Source organism: Nomascus leucogenys, chromosome 6, assembly GCF_006542625.1.
Source record: "Nomascus leucogenys isolate Asia chromosome 6, Asia_NLE_v1, whole genome shotgun sequence".
NCBI lineage: Eukaryota > Metazoa > Chordata > Mammalia > Primates > Hylobatidae > Nomascus > Nomascus leucogenys.
Genome location: NC_044386.1, coordinates 77581424 through 77596636, shown reverse-complemented (window position 1 = coordinate 77596636; position 15213 = coordinate 77581424). Strand labels below are relative to the sequence as shown.

Sequence of the window (15213 nt, the reverse complement as noted above, 5' to 3'; positions counted from 1 at the left end):
GGGATCTGAGGCCAGGTTCTTTTCTCTTAACAACCACAAATCCTTAATCCCTATGTATCTGGCTTTCCCTGGGACTGAATCAGGCTTCTCTGCATATCAGCCTAGTCCACTTCCAAGATGAAATGAATTTCCTTGGATTATGTTATAGGAAAATGACTCTATCCTGTTTTACTCCTGCTTGGGGCCAGGGTGCCATGAGGAGAACGACCAAGTTTTTATTGGGTCACTCACTGATCTGTGTGGACATTCTTGCGCCATGAGGTAATGTGGCAAAACAAGTAGGTAAACCTTGTTAATTTGAGTTAGCCTGGAACACGTCCTCATTTGGAAAGTGGTTGGACTGGAGTTTAACCTTTTCCTTATCTGTGTTAGAAAAAAAAGACCTAATAAACAAATGAAGGGTGAAAACAAGATTGCAGAGGATATTTTAGACTATTTGGAAGAATTAGGTGTTTCAAGCCTTTCAAATAGGTATTTATTCATCCAAGATTATCACGCCTGGTGACCAAGGGTGTCTTTGCATCAGCTCTGCCTCCAACTATTTGTGTGACCTTGGGCAAATTCTGTAACCTGTCTTTGCCTGTTTATTCTCCTGTCAAATGGGGTTATGAAGGTTACATTATTATCACATGAAAATGCTTATAACAACTCTGCATAGTCAAGCATCCTTTGATTTTCTTAACAAATAAGGTAGGAATTATTTTCCCCATTTCACAGATAAGAAAACTGGGGCTCAGAGATTCCTTATGCAAGGTCACATATCTAATCGATATAGATTGGATATAAGGATGCTAGGTCCCTGGAAGATCTAATATTCTGATTCCCAAAGTCTCAAGTTATGCAGCCAGGCAGCAAAGAGTTGAGATCTCCTTTCTTCTTATTTCTATGTTTCCTGGTCTCTGTTGGCCCACGGACTCTCCTTATCAGGATTTCAGCTGCCAGATTGTAGAACAATTGGGAAAATCATCATCACAACAACACCACCCTAGAACCAGAGCAGTCTTTTTTATGACTAGATACTGTGGAACCAGTAATGCATTTTATGATCTTAGAAATTCCAGTAGAATGGAAAACCTATTTTCTCTCTTTGTATTATGCTTTGAAGCAAAAGGAAATAAAGATTTAAGTTGGCTTTGAACACCAGGTAGGTAGTGAATATTGTTGGCTCCGTAAAGTTTGCCCAGGGTTCTCCCCTTTGTGGGGAAGAGGAGGAGTATAGACTAGAATTCATGATGTGTCTGCTCTGTGCCTGCTTCCTCCAGCTGCTGGGGTGCTGGCCAGGCTTGGTGAGCAGTGACCATGCTGGCTCCTGAGGGAGACTCCCCCCAAGCCCTGAACTGAACTCGCTGTGTGCAACAAGCAAGGGCACAGTCTGGGGAGGGGTCACCCTCACACTGGCTCTCTCTCTTGGTCCTAGTGCTTCCAACCATGGGATGTTCAGGGGCACAGTCCTCACCCTGGGTATCAGGCAGGGCTGGACACTGGTCAGATCGCAACGGCCCAAGACTCCCTGCAGCAGGATGCCACATCCTCCTTTCACAAAGGCTTGCTAAGTTTAGCACACAGGATCCATGGCTGCTGGAAACCTGGACCTAATTCCCCTTTATTCTCTTCATTCCCAATGATGTGTTTCAAGTTGTGAAGAGCTGCCAATGAGTCATCATTTTTCTGAAGACAGGGTATCTTGCTGACATGGTTCATCATTATTCCTAGACAGGCCTAAAAGTCAGGAGTTATCAATTCAGGAACCAGCGTCCAAAGTGCCTGCACAGTGCCAGAATCTCCATGTGATCTCATCCACACTTTAGGAAGAATCCTATGATGTAGGCATGATTTCCCCCAGGGGAAACTGAGGCTTAGGGAGGTTACTGAATTGCCCAAATCCATACTGTAGTAAGTGGTGGAATGAGACTTGAATGATGTTTGTTTGACTTCAGAGTCCATACAACAAAAAGTAGTTTTGCCAAGTATAGTAGGGATTGGCTGTGAGATCTTTGTGTATCTGTTGCTTAAAAAGATGGAATTGTGTCATGCTCTTGCTCTGCGTATAAAGACATATATCATGTGTATTTCATTTATATCTGAAAGGGAATTTATTAAGGAGTACTGACTCACACGATCACAAGGTAAAGTCTCATGATTGGTTGTCTGCAAGTTGAGGAGCAAGGAAGCCAGTGGTGGGCCAGCCCGAGTTCCCAAACCTCAAAAGTAGGGAAGCCGACATTGCAGCCTTCGATCTGTGGACAAAGGCCAAGAGCTCCTGGCAAGCGACTGGTGTAAGTCCAAGAGTCCAAAAGCTGAAGAACTTGGAGTTTGATGTTTGAGGGCAGGAAGCATCCAGCCTGGGAGAATGATGAAGACCGGAAGTCTCAGCAAGTCAAGTCCTTCACATCTTCTGCCTGCTTCATTCTAGCCAAACTGGCAGCTGATTAGACGGTGCCCATCCAGATTGAGGGTGGGTCTGCCTCTCCCAGTCCATTGACTCAAATTTTACTAATATTTCCTTTGGCAATACCCTCACAGACACACCCAGGAAAAGTATTTTGCATCCTTTGATCCAATCAATTTGACACTCAATATTAACCATCACATGTTTATTATTATTTTTAAAACAAATGTTAAGCCTTTTCTCAGCTATTTAATGGAGATAGCTCTGAGATAAACGATGAGACATAGCCGAAGTTAGAAATAATGGAAACATTGTAATGGGACATAATCATATAATTTACATGCCAATTACTTTTCCTCAATCAACAGTAAAGAAGACCAGCCAGGAAGAGGGGACTGGGGCCTTTGGCCATGATGCTTTGTCCCGGACAGAGCAGAGTGTTTGAAAGGAAGTTGTCAGGACAAGGCTATGCTTCCCAAGGCCCAACTGAGAACATCAGTTATCCAATTACGCCTGAAGTCATTCATTTGAGTTAGATCATGCCTGGGGTCCTTCAGAAAGTAACAAGCAAGATGCTTTTGATATGCTTTCATAATTCTGTTAAGAGATAATTTTTTTAAAAACAAAGGTAAAATCATGGCTCTCAAATATAAAAATGAATACAAAGTAAATATTTTACTTAACTAATGAGGCAACTGGTAAGGGTGTTATGACCAGTTCAAAGGAGAAGCCAAAAAACCACACAAATTTATATGAGTAAAGAAATGTTGGCCTGGCACAGTGGCTCACGCCTGTAATCCCAGCACTTTGGGAGGCCGAGGCGGGTGGATCACGAGGTCAGGAGATCGAGACCATCCTGGCTAACACGATGAAACCCCGTCTCTATTAAAAATACAAAAAATTAGCCAGGCATGGTGGTGGGCACCTGTAGTCTCAGCTACTTGGGAGGCTGAGGCAGGAGAATGGCGGAAACCCGGGAGGCGGAGCTTGCAGTGAGCCTAGATCACGCCATTGCACTCCAGCCTGGGCGACAGAGTGAGACTCCGTCTCAAAAAAAAAAAAAAAAGTTGCAATGAAGGTACAAATGGCAAATGGATACAAAAGTAGGTTTTTCTGCAGTGTGGGAGTGAAGTCAGTGTACCTTCTACAGTATAGGACAGAATGTGCATTTTGCGTTGCTATTAGTTATTTGCAATTTACAGAGTTGCAAAATGCTTCAAGGGCAATGAAAGCTAGAATCAAATAACCCAGGGAGGCTGTGCCGTATGTAGACAAAGCATCCTTTTCCATGGAAATACAAAATGTTCCCTATATTTAGTATTGTTACAAAATGGTGAAGGAAGTATATAGCTCCAGAATTCTGATAACAGGATAAAGTTCTTTCTGGAAGAAAAAGCTGCCTCTTGCTGCATTTTTGCCTCCTGAGCGAAGACTCTGATCGCTGAGAACCGGATTTCCAAGCTTGGTTTGTTGGTTTTTAGTCCCATTAAGCGGGCAGATTATTTAATAGCTGGCACCTCAGTTTCCTCATTTTAAAATAGGAGTAGTAAAATTATTTGCCTCACAGGGCTTGGGGGGAGATTAAATGAGAAAAACCATGAATTGTGCATACCATAGTGCCCAATAAATACGTATCAGCCATTAGTGTTTTTATTTATTACTGCAGTTTTTCGGCATGCTTTTTATTTCTCCCATCCCTCACCTGCTCCTTCCGTTTCTTGTTTCCTGCCCATTTATCTGAAATAGTAAAGAATAGGAGACTTACTTACAATGTTTTAAAGAAAGTATAGAGTCTATGCTTCCTGTTCTTGATTTTAAAATCAAGTTGTTATGTGTTCCTTTCTATTTAAAAAAGAAAGCAAGCTGGGTGTGGTGGCTCATGGCTGCGCCCAGGAGTTTGAGACCTTCCTGGGCAGCATAGTGAGACCCTGTTTCTCTAAAAATTTTTTTAAAAAATTAGCCAGTGTGGCAGTGCACAGCTGTAGTCCCAGTTACTTGGGAGGCTGAGGTGGGAGGATGGCTTGAGCCCAGAAGGTCGAGACTGCCGTAAGCTATGATCATGCCACTGCACTCCAGCTTGGGCAATAGAACAAGATCCTGTCTCTATCTTCAAAAAAACACAAAAACAAAAACAAAAAAACAAACGAAAAACAAAAAGAAAACTAAAAAGAAAATTAGAAAGCACCTTTACCCTCAATATTTGCTTTCTTGTTTTTGAGTAATTCTTATCACCTGTCTTAGCCCAGCTAACTCTGAATTTAAACAAGTGATTCATTTTCTCAGGTTATATATTAATCACCAGAGAAAACAGGTTGGGAGAGTGGGAAAGGCCCTCTTTGGGGTCTTCTCAGCCCAGCTGGGGATAGGAGGCCAAGGCCAGGAGGTGACACACTGGAGCCAGGTCATCCAGAGCTCCTCGGTGAGCCTCTCCCCCATCTGCATTCTCAGACCCCAGGGCCCATGTCCACGGGACAGAGAGTCTGTGAGCAGCATGTGCCCAGTACCGGAGAAAACTCCACTCAGCCCCACCCAGAGGAGTTGGTATAAACGTGCCTCTGCGAAGTTTGTTTTTCACTTTTGGGTCTGATGGAGGGGGAATTCCTCAACCTCAGAGGGGAATTCCTGTATGTCTAGGGTCAGGGTGCCTGATGGATTGACCCTGTCAGCTCCTATTTCAATTCTGGCACCGCAAGAAACTTCCAGATGATTCGGGTGAAGCTCCCAGGATCTCCCCCTTTGCTCAGCCGCCTGGATTCTTCGAGGAAAAAGAAGGCATTTGAGCAAGGGTTGGGGAAGAAGCTTCGCCTCTGGGCAAAGTTCAGGGATAGGAGGACAAAGCTATCACGGTGTCTAGGCTTTCTTTGCATGTATGGCAACTGGAGTGACACCTGGAGAGAGCCATCTTCACTCCACAGTTCTATTCCTATCACTGAATCTGTCAGGCTCTGGGGAGGACTCCTAGAGGGCAAAACATACTTTCTACACATTAGCAAACAGCATGATTCGATCTTAGGGGTCAGCCAGGAGCAGAACACAGGCAGATGCATACAGGGCTCCCTGCCTCCAGGACTGTTTCTTTTTGTTACCTATCATCTCTAAAGCAAAATTGCTTGCTTCAGCTCTTGATAGAAATGTAACTTCCCTTGTCTGTTTTCCACAGGCAATGCATACACAAGGAAGGAAATGGCAGGCTGTTCATATGCAGCAAGAGCCACACTTGGCCAAACCTGGGGTCACAGAGATGGACATGGAATCGAGGGCAGAAGATCTGGGTTTGAGTCCAGCAGTGCTTTAGGTAAGTCGTAATCTTTATACAACGGGGATAATGAAACATGGGATGCCTACCTCACAAGGTCATAAGCAGAAGAGATGAGGCCGGGCGCAGTGGCTCATGCCTGTAATCCCAACACTCTGGGAGGCCGATGAGGGCGGATTACTTGAGGTCAGGAGTTCAAGACCAGCCTGGCCAACATGATGAAACCCTATCTCTACTAAAAAAACAAAAAAAAGCTGGGTGTGGTGGTGTGGGCCTGTAATCCCAGCTACTTGGGAGGCTGAGGCAGGAGAATCACTTGAGCTAAGGAGGCGGAGGTTGCAGTGAGCTGAGATTGGGCCACTGCACTCTAGCGCCGGCAACAGAGAGAGACTCTGTCTCAACAACAACAGCAACAACAACAACAACAAAAAATAGAAGAAGAGATGGTAGATGCCCAAACATCCTTAAGCAATAAAAAGACCCATGTAAAGACCCGTGTAAAGCAGAGGCCCCAGGCTGGGATGAGTGGATAAGTACATTGGTGGAGCAAAAAGATCTCGAGACTTGGGGGCCCAAGAAGTTCTGCTTTCTGGCATCAGACCAGAGTGCACCTTCTTGTCCCAGATTCCCAGGGTCACCACCAACAGAGGGACAGCTCTGGCTCCTGGCAGGGCAGGGCAGGGCAGGGCTCCCGGAGGTACCCACCTTCAGTGGGCTGTCTCACAATAATTTGTTCAGGCTTTGGAGATGATGGTCAGGGCCAGGTGGGATCTGGTGGCTTGCAAGTGAGCTGAGGGCTCACTTGCAATTAGGCAATTCCTGGGGACCTCACTGGTAAGCCCTGGTAGATCAAGCCTGGATGTTTTGTTATTGCATAGGGGTTAATATTATGACCAAGTTCACCTTAGGCATCTCTCTGGTTGTCTTTGCTGGTCTCTCTTTCCTTCATTGCCCTCTCTGACTGAGGTCAGAGTCCTTGAATGGCCCTCAAGGTACCCCTACCCCACTCCCAGGAAAACCTCTGCTCTGGCCTGCTTTCTCCCTGGAGTCCATGCTGAGAGGGCCTGTGGCTCCTCTCACCTGCATAAGTAGGTGAGATCCTCCAAACACTGCCTGTGGGTGGAAAAGAGAAGGTGTCAAGGGACTGAGCCCTGGGTGTTCCAACATTTAGAAGTAAAGGAGATGAGGAGGGACCTTTCTTCTTTAGCTAAATTACTTCTTAAGAATCGATTCTTGGCTGCGTGCTGTGGCTCATGCCTGTAATCCCTGCCCTTTGGGAGGCCGAGGCAGGTGGATCACCTGAGGTTGGGAGTTCAACACCATCCTGACCAACATGGAGGAACCCTGTCTCTACTAAAAATACAAAAAAATTAGCCAGGTATGGTGCCACATGCCTGTAATCCCAGGTACTCAGGAGGCTGAGGAAGGAGAATCACTTGAACCCAGGAGGCGGAGGTTGCGGTGAGGCAGAGATCGCACCATCGCACTCCAGCTTCCAGCTTGGGCAACAAGAGTGTGAAACTGTCTAAAAAAAAAAAAAAAAAAAAGAATCAATTCTTAGTGATAACATTTCTGGTAAAAGGACATGAGCAATATGGTTATAAATGAACGTATGGATAAATTTCCGGGTAGCTCCACCATCAATGGATATTAGCATTTGACATTTTTTTCTTGTTCCATTAGAATATGTAAACTGGCATCTCCAGACTGCTTCCATTTACATTTCTTTGATTTCTGGCGAGAATTAACATTTCCCCACTATGTTTATCTACTAATTGTATGTCCCTTAGGGGAATTGTCCTGTCTTTGACCCATTTATCTTTTGGAATCTTGACATTTATTTTACAAATTTGAATTAGTTATTTATGATGGATCTTAATTCTTTGTAATGTTTGATAGAAATATTTCCCTCTTAAAAAATCTTTAGTAATGCTAATTTTTATAGTGCAATCATTTCAGTTGCATCAAAGCTGAGAAAGTTAAAATTACCCCAGAGAGCTGATAAACTCTTTCCAGTTGTCTGCAAGTTCTATCATAATTCGATTTTATATTTAAATCTTTAATCAACCAATGCTTATTTTGTTGCACGTTTTATTTTTAATAACTTTTCTATTATAAAATCAATAAATGTTTATTATTGTAAAATAGGAAAATAAAAACAAAAAGAAAAACATAAATAGATCTGTGATTTCACATTTAGAGATTAGCACTGTTGACATTTTGATGTGGATAGCCCCAAGTCATTTTTTTCTATGTATACATTTATTTAAAAAATATAACTGTAAACACACTTTACAAACTGTTTAAATACCTGTGTATTAACAACACATTAATGGCATATTTCAGGGGCATTAAATATTCTTTTAAAACATTATTTGAAATAGCTACAGGGTACTGTTACACTCTATAGATGTACTATAATTGGCTTAATTCCCTGTTGTTTTTTCACTAACTGTGTTTAAGATATCACTATAATGAACAATGCTACTATAAACATATACATAAATCTTGGTCCACATGTATGATTATTTTCTTTGTATAAATTTTTTTTTAGTAGCTTAAAAAAATTTTAGATTCTGAGGGTACATGTGCAGGTTTGTCACATGAGTATATTGGGTGATGCTGAGGTTTGAGCTTCTAATGGTTCCATTGCCCAAGTAGTGAATATTGTACCCAATAGGTTTTTTTCAACCTTTGTCCCCCTCTCTTTCTCACCCCTTTGTGAATGCCACTGTCTATTATTTCCATCTTTATGTCCACATGTACTCAATGTTTAGCTCCCCCACTTATAAGTGAGAACATGTGGTGTTTATCTGTTTTTGTGTTAATTTGCTTAGGATAATGACCTCCAGCTGTAGACATGTTGCTGCAAAGGATGTGATTTTGTTCTCTTTTTATGGCTGCATAGTATTCCTTAAAAATAATACCACAGATCGTATATGTACCACATTTTCCTTTGTATAAATTTCTTAAAGTAGAATTGCTAAGGCAAAGGTTTTATATCTAGGTATCTATATCTACCTATATATTTTGCCTTTACGTATATACTGCTACGTTAAGTAAATTTCTATCATTTTAAGTACTCATTAACAGTGAATGTACTCCTCTTCTGTCCTATCCTCCACCCTTGTTAACATTAGCTATTAACATTTTTGTAACTTTATGCTAAATTGATAAGCCAAAATGGTATGTGCATTTTTTTTAATGTTTCTTTAAAACCAGTGGGTTGCAGTTGAATTTACCACCACTTCCATTTTTATTGCCTTTTTTCTTTCTTTATGAATTATCTGTTCATGATATTTATATATTTTACATACTTTATATGTTTTTATATTTTTTATATATTTTCAAAACTGGGGTGCTCACTTAAGAAATTATAATGATTTCAAACACACACATGCGTATACGCATAGTTTTGAATACCACCTACTTCCCAGCTCCATCAAATCCTAATATTTTGCCATATTTGCTTTCCATTTTTGCTAAAAAGTAGAGTGCTGTACCTGTATAACTGCGTATCTCTTCTCAAGCCTGATCTTATTTTTCCTGTCTTAGGGGCAACGCCACCCTGAGTTTGGTGTCTTTCATTCTCATCTCTGTGTGTATGTTTGTAGCATATGTATGTAGCTATGAAAAATATACAGTAGTTCCTCAGTATCTGTGGGGGATTGGTTCCAGGACCACTCACTGATGCTCACGTCCCTGATACAAAATGGTATAGTGTTTGCATATAACCTATGCACATTCTGTCATGTGCTGTAAATCACGTCTAGATTACTTATACTTAATACAATGCCTATACATCCCTTCATTTGCCTGGTTTTAACGTGGTACTCAGGATGTGGCAAATTCAAGCTTTGCCTTTTGGAATTTTGTATAATTTTCCCCCCAAATATTTTGCATCCTCAGTTGATTGAATCTATGGATGTGGAATCCCATGGATATAGAAGGCTGCCTGTACCATTATTTTGTATGTTTTCAAACTTTATACTCTACACATCTATCTGCAACTTGTTTTGTCACTCAGCAGTGTATTCTCACGATTTATCTCTGTTGACAAAATATCCACAAATGGTCCCATTATAAGAATGTATCAGAATTTGTTCATTGGGTTGATGGATACTTGTGTTGTTTAGTTTTTTCATTTTCCTATTACAATATTGCAGTAGACATTGCATCATCCACAAGTGAAAGCTGCTGGAATTTATTCCTAGAAGTGAAATTGCTGGATTGTAAGATATACGTCCCATCTGAGTTAGTAAGATGTTGACAATTTATTCTTCAAATAAATTACTCCTGTGAACATACCGTTGGCAAAATGTGAGTGTTCCTTCGATTTTTCCACCTCATCACCAATACTTGAGGAGTGTCAGATTATTTAATTTTCACCAGTTTGATGGATGAAAAATGGTATCTCATTGTTTTAATTTTAAACTTTCTGATTACTGGTGAGGTTAAACATTTTCTTATGAGTGTGATTGTTCATTCAAATTTCTGTTGCTGAGAATATCTTTTGCCCATATCATATCTTTTGCCCATATTTCTATTAGTTCATTGCAGATATCCTCCCAGTTTGCATTTTGTCTTTCATATCACCTGTAATGTCTTGTTTCACAGAGTTTACATTTTTGTTTAATGAGATTTACACAGTCTTTCCCTTCAGGAATATCCTTAATGTCTTCATTTCTTCAATTTTACTTTTTGTTTTTTGAGACGGAGTCTCGCTCTGTCGCCCATGCTGGAGTGCAATGGTGTGATCTCTGCTCACTGCAACCTCCACCTCCTGGGTTCAAGTGATTCTCCTGCCTCAGCCTCCTGAGCAGCTGGGATTACAGGCATGCACCACCACAACCAGCCATTTTTTTGTGTGTGTGTTTTTTAGTAGAGACGGGGTTTCACCATTTTGGTCAGGCTGGTCTTCGACTCTTGACCTTGTGATCCACCCGCCTTGGCCTCCCAAAGTGCTGGGATTACAGGCGTGAGCCAGTGCGTCCAGCCCAAATAGTAATTCTTTTACAAAAGATATTCTGTGATTTGTTATAATCTTCTGGCATCAGTAGAGTTTACCTTAATTAGTGACTACATGCTATTGTTTTAATTTATAGCTGCATTTTATAAGCTCAGTTAAAAATGATTTTTCTGCCTATGCTCCTTGAGTAACCCATGGATAGATAAAAGTTATTGATCAATAAAATTTAGCAAATAGACAGTATGCACAAGCCATTCCTGCCTTTCAGGTCTTTAGTAGACGTTGCTAATTGCCTGCCTTATTTTCTTCATTTGTGTATTCATATATTCATTTATTCAACAGCTGTTTTGGGAAAATCTGCTAATGTCCTTGAGCCTGGTTCTAATCATTTTGAGCCAGTTTTATTGGAATTGGCACTTGTGCACATTTGCCATCCTAAGACCGTGTGTTTATGTGTGTGTGCACCTGTGTGGTATTTTGCACAGGTTTGTGGATGGGGATGATACTCATCTCTTAGAATGAATTGGGTTTCAGATCTTGTTTTTCTGTGATTTGAAACTGATTACATAATACAGAAAAATCTGTTTCTTGAGTATGTAGTTATATTGTTCAGTAAATTTGTTGAGGTCACAATATTTCTTGTGGTAGATAAATTTTTTAAAATAACAACTTTTCAGTTTCCTTTGCCTTCATCATTATGTTCATGTTTTCTACATTTTCTCTTGCCAGTTAATATTTTGTGTTGTCCATTTGGCTAAGCATTTCAAGTTGATTATGATAAATTGTGCATTGCAGTCATTTATATTTTAAAATCCTTTGTATCAGCTGTTAAATCACTAGCCTTGTTTTTAATTTTGTTGATTTATACCTTTTGTTTATTGTATTTCCAAGTGGTTGATCTATCTTATAATCTTCTCACAGAATGAGCATCTAAATTTATGTATTATTTCCACTGATTTCCTCTTTTCTAGTTTATTTCTGTCCTTATTCTTTATTATTATCTATTTTCCTTTATATTGACTGTCTTCATAAGATTTTAAGTCAAATGCTTATTTCATATTTCTAAAATAAAAGCACATAGATTTATGCCTTAATCTCTGGGCTCTGATTTATACAAAGCCCCCTCCCTTTTGATATGGGGTGTTTTCAATTTTATAAACATCTCAAAAGTTGTTATCATGTTCTTAATTTTCTACTTCAGTGGTCCCTAACATTTTTGGCACCAGGGACCAGTTTTGTGGGAGACAGTTTTTCCATGAATGGGGGTGGCTGGGTGATGGTTTCAGAATGATTTGAGCATATTGCATTTATTGTGCACTTTATTTCCATTATTATTACATTGTTAATATATAATGAAATAATTATATAACAATAATCTACTCACCATAATGTAGAATAAGTGGGAGCCCTGAGATTGTTTGCCTGAAACTAGATGGTCCTATTTGGGGGTGGTGGGAGACAGGGACAGATCATCAGGCATTAGATTCACATAAGGACCATGCAATCTAGATTCCCTGCATGCGCAGTTCACAATACGGTTTGCGGTCCTATGAGAATCTAATGCCACTGCTGATCTGACAGGAGGCGGAGTTTAGGTGAGAATGGAATGTGACTGATGGGGAGCGACTGTAAATACAGATAAAGCTCCACTGCTCACCTCCTGCTGTGCGGCCAGGTTCCTAACAGGCCACGCACTGGTACGGGGCGGGGTTGGGGGGCGGGGTGGGGGAGGGCGGGGGGTTGGAGACCCCTGTTCTACTTGAAATTGTAGTTTAGGAAAGTTTTTGTGGTTGTTAGACATTGATACCCATTAATTTGTTGCTGCTGTAATTTTTTATTAATATTTTAATATAATTTTAAACTTACGGAAATGTTAAAAGACTAGTGTGAACTCATACACCGTTTACCTAGGTGCACTGTTGGTTTGTATTTTTCCCTAGTTACCATTCACTCTGTCTTTATGTGTATGTGAATGTTTTTCTGAACAATTTGAGAGTAAGCTGCATACATACATATATACCTAAATACTTCAATATATATTTCCTGACACAAATATTTTCTTTTCTAAAATTCAAGAAATTTAACAGTAAAGTCAGGAAATTTCATATTGATACTGTATGATTAATCTCACCATCCACATTCAAATTGTCAGTTATCCCAATATTGTGTTTTTATATATAAAACATATATTAAAAACATATATAAATATAAAATATATGTGCGTTTTATATATGTGTGTGCATATACATGTATATATGTAGAAAGACAGAAATTGAGGATATTTTAGAATTTACAATGACAGACAAGCAACTGAGATGGCTGCATGCCTACAGCAACCATCATCTGTAGGCCACCCAAACATAAATATTTATTTTCTTCTTGTACTCCGTTTTTCAGAAGTTCATGTTTATTTTCATATTTACTATTTTTTATTATTCATGTACTATATATTCATGGTAGAAAAGATAAAGCAATATAACAAAAATTGGCAGAAATATCAGTGCCTAGAGATAACCACTGTTAGTATTTAGATGAATATTTTATAGACTTTTGCTTTCAGTCAACAAAAATTCTAGACACTTTTTCTAGTAAAATACGAGTACATTAAAAATGGAGTTATGTTGTACGGCTTATGGTTTTAACTCTCTTTTAAGTCTTAGTTTATTTGACGTACTTCATAGGTTATCTTCACAACAGCTTTGCAAAGTAGAGCCACATTTTTAGGTGAGGAATCCAAGGTTCAGAGGGGTTCAGTAAACTGCGCAGGTCACACTGTACTAACGAATGGAGTTTATAATCTAAACCCTGAACTGTTTGCTGCAAAGTCTCTTGGTTAGATTATTCTTTTGCCCAAGGCTCCTTTCATTGCTTTTACTTATTCACATTTAGCTTTATTGCATGTGGTGAGAAAATATGCATATTTTTTCCTCTTGATTCAATTTTTGGGGCCTTATTTGAGAATTAGTATATATGTACCAATGCCCACATATGGAAAAAAATGTATAATCTATGTTGGTATTGAGTTCACTATATGTCTATTGGTTCTAACTTATCAATTGTATAACATAACCTCTATTGTCTATTTTTGTCACGTCTTCAATGTCTTCTAAATTTTTGTCTATTTAAATTCGTCTTTATTTTTTACTATTGTCTATTTTTTTCTTAGCCTTGAAATGAATTAAACCCTCCCATTACAATTGCTTGTTTTTTAATTCTATTTCTCTTTGCATTTCTAACTTTAGTAACCTCTGTCTTCACAGTTGATTTTATATTTTTTAGCATAATCAGGAGCTTCTTTGTATCCTCTCCCTATGTTTTTGGCTTCAAAATCTCTTTTATATGCTATCAACTTTACCAACTGTTTTCTTTTTGTTTTATGAGTTTCCTCATTAAACCTTTTTATTTTAGCATTTCTGCATTTTTTTGGTAACAGATTCCTATTTTTAAGCAACATACATATTGTTGGGTCTTATGTTTTATTCTAATATGAGAATTTGTCTTTTTAGAAATCAGTGGCCTAAATATATAAAGTTCTTTGGGGAGAAGCTAGTGTATTGATATGAGATGGGCTCCCAGTTACTAGCTGTGGACTTTCTACAAGTTCCTTAAATACTCTGTGAGGAAGCTACTTACAGGCGTCTTTGTCTGTAAAATCATGTTAATAAGCACACCAACGTGATAGAGTTGCTTCGAAGATTAAATGAGATCAAGAGCACTCAGAAATAGAAGCATATTAAAGCATATTAAACTGATTATTTGTAAAATGCAATTGTCAATATTTGCTATTGCAGACATTATGTCTGAAAATACCATCCAAAGCAAGTTTCTTGGCAGTTAGAAAGCAAGTTGGTTAAACGATGATCTATGCTCAAAATGGGGATAATCAGTTCTATACTTTTCTCCAACCATATTTTAAATTTTTCTTTGAGATAATGGGAATAACTTACAAGAAAAACTGCTGAGAAGCAGTGGTCCAAAGCCTTTTAGAAGCTCTCAGGGTTCAGTTCAAGTTGTCCATCTCCATTTCTGGCTGCACGTGGAGCTTCACAGCTTGACTTAAATTCAGCCATGTCAGGAATCACTCATTGCCTTGCTTTCCATTTAGTTAATTAAGTGCTTAGGTTTACAAATAAGTTATTTGCTCTCATGATGGGTATGGAAGCTGCAGGCTTTGCCGTGCCTCGGCAATTCTCATCGGGCGTGGAAAAACTGAAACTAAGAAAAACCAACCAAGCAAAATGATAGATTTTCTACTTCCTGGATTGTGTGACTTGCTCATCCAATGAAAGGCAATGAGGGTGGGGTGGGGGGCAACCAGAGATGAGGACTGATTCTCAGCTTGTTGTTCTCCTCAGCGGTCCTCCAGCCCCTGTACAGCTGGAACCTCTGCATCAGTGAAAGCTGCTAGGAATTCAAAGTGCATTCACATTCACTTCTGCTCCTCAGGATCAGAGGCAGTGAGGAAAGCTAAAAAAAAGTCTGAGGTTTAAATTGGAACCCATTTTTAACTTTTCAAATGTTCTTGGTATTTTAAGATCCAGAAAAACTTAAATCAGACAATTCTATATTACCAAACTGAAGAATAGTTTATAATATCAT

General features: G+C 39.5%; 1 protein-coding gene across 1 annotated transcript in view; it reads right to left on the bottom strand.

Moving 5' to 3' along the window:
- Nucleotides 1-14800, bottom strand: part of LIPC (lipase C, hepatic type) — a 157957-nt gene extending 143157 nt beyond the window's left edge. The window contains exon 1 of the mRNA XM_012507454.2: nt 14562-14800. The gene's annotated coding sequence lies outside the window, so the exon portion shown is untranslated. The remainder of the gene's footprint in view (nt 1-14561) is intronic.
- Between the last annotated feature and the right edge of the window lie 413 nt (nt 14801-15213).